Genomic DNA, 1,717 nt, shown 5'->3' on the forward strand with positions numbered 1-1,717 from the left:
TCCCTAGATTTTCTTCTACCCCTTTTCCAGCTGCCGTTTCTCTTGCTGCAGCAAATTCTCCGAAAAATATAAGAAACCTGTCCCATCGTCGTCTCCTCCTTTCCCGAACACTCGCCCAACGAGTATCGCCTGTAGCTAGCAAGGCGGCGAAAAGCCACACAACCAGCGTGCCGACGAAGCATGCGCGCTCAAGCTGACGCCGTTCGTTGTCGAGAATCCGCACCCGATACGATTTCACAATTATGACGGAATTCAGTAGCCTGGCCGGCAAGATTCTATTTGTGAGTACCACCATACTTTTATATTGAAATGTGTTCGGAAATGAATATGGTTCTTGGCGTAATTGCCGCTTTGAATCAGCGCCGACCTTTTTTTTCTCCGGCAGGAAACGAGAAAGCGACAAAGCACTGGCGCCAACTTCTGAATGGCAACTTTCACAGCGAAATGTCTAGCGCAAAGGCATGCACAGAATGGTGAGAACTTTATTTTTCAGCTTTGAAAAAATGAATTTACCGAACGTTGACTATCTCTTCAATCACCGTGGCGGAGTGTCGTGTGGCCCGACTCATGTTGCGTTCATTACGACATTGGTCGTCTATCGTTTGTGCAAGATGAGTACCAGAAGCGCTTATTCTTTCACTGCAGCAGTTTTCTGGTCGCGTGTAATATTCCCGTGCCGGGTGCCCTTGTCTTGGCCAGTTGCAGGCGTACGAGAAAAAGCGGAATTCCTGGTCCCAGCGAACTTTATCCATGTTGTCTCGGAATTAATCACCCATGGACTAACGGAAGAGTGATTTCGTGTGGTTTTCAAGTAAGATTTCCGTCTGCCCCGTTACATGCATGCCAAGCGGCATCGATAATCTGCTTACTTTAAAAAAGTGTATTCGGTCTCCTGCGTTCAGCGCATTTCGGAAAACTGTGCAAGCCGTCTTTGCATGGAATATTATATTTCATAGCGAAAAAAAAATTGCTCACAGCTGTTCAATAGGGAGGAGCTGCTACCACCTGTGCCATACTTTGCTGGAACAAAAAGGCAAACAACCAGCTCGCAATAGACATATAATTTTGATAGGAAATATAAAAATAGATTGATTTGTATTAAACACTATATTTATCTCTTTTTGTGACTTTTAATATGCATTTGAGGGTGTGACACGGCAAATTGGGATTAGAAATTAGCAATACGGTGGGAAAAATTGTTAAATTCAATTCAACATTTTGCTATTAGTGTGGGGATTTATATTAAGAGTCATTTAGAAATTATACTTTCAACATATGTTGCGAGTACCTTCTCGCACACTGCGCGCCACTAAGATCAATCTGTTATTTTATTTCTTGTCTTTTTTCTGCGATGGTTGTACTTACACTCATGATCACATCATGCACCTCTTTGCAGCTGCGATGTACAGCCAGGTCATCGTGCAAGAGCTTGGCGAGGAATTTGTTTCAAGGCACTGCAAAAGTTCTCTTACAAGCGGAGTGCAACGATTAGTGCCGATATGACTCATCGATTCAGCGGCTCCGGCACAATGCATTTCACGATGTACTGGCACCGTAGATGCAATAAATTTTGTTCTTTGAATCCGTTCTTTCTTTTTGTATGTCTGCTGACTGCTCATATGTAAAATGTTACACATACAAGCTCCGGCTGGTGGAAAACAAGCGGTATATGTCTGCATTGTTGCTGGCCAGCAAGAGGCGTGGTACAAAACTAGGT

At 43.9% G+C, this 1,717-nt stretch overlaps 1 long non-coding RNA gene across 1 annotated transcript; it reads left to right on the forward strand.

Moving 5' to 3' along the window:
* Nucleotides 1-284: 284 nt before the first annotated feature.
* Nucleotides 285-1,462, forward strand: LOC149356419 (uncharacterized). Its single transcript, XR_016289812.1, has 3 exons — nucleotides 285-473; nucleotides 700-811; nucleotides 1,397-1,462. It is a non-coding gene; the product is annotated as an uncharacterized LOC149356419 (long non-coding RNA).
* Nucleotides 1,463-1,717: the final 255 nt, after the last annotated feature.

The sequence above is a fragment of the Amblyomma mixtum genome, chromosome 3, assembly GCF_055824585.1.
Source record: "Amblyomma mixtum isolate Tamu chromosome 3, ASM5582458v1, whole genome shotgun sequence".
NCBI lineage: Eukaryota > Metazoa > Arthropoda > Arachnida > Ixodida > Ixodidae > Amblyomma > Amblyomma mixtum.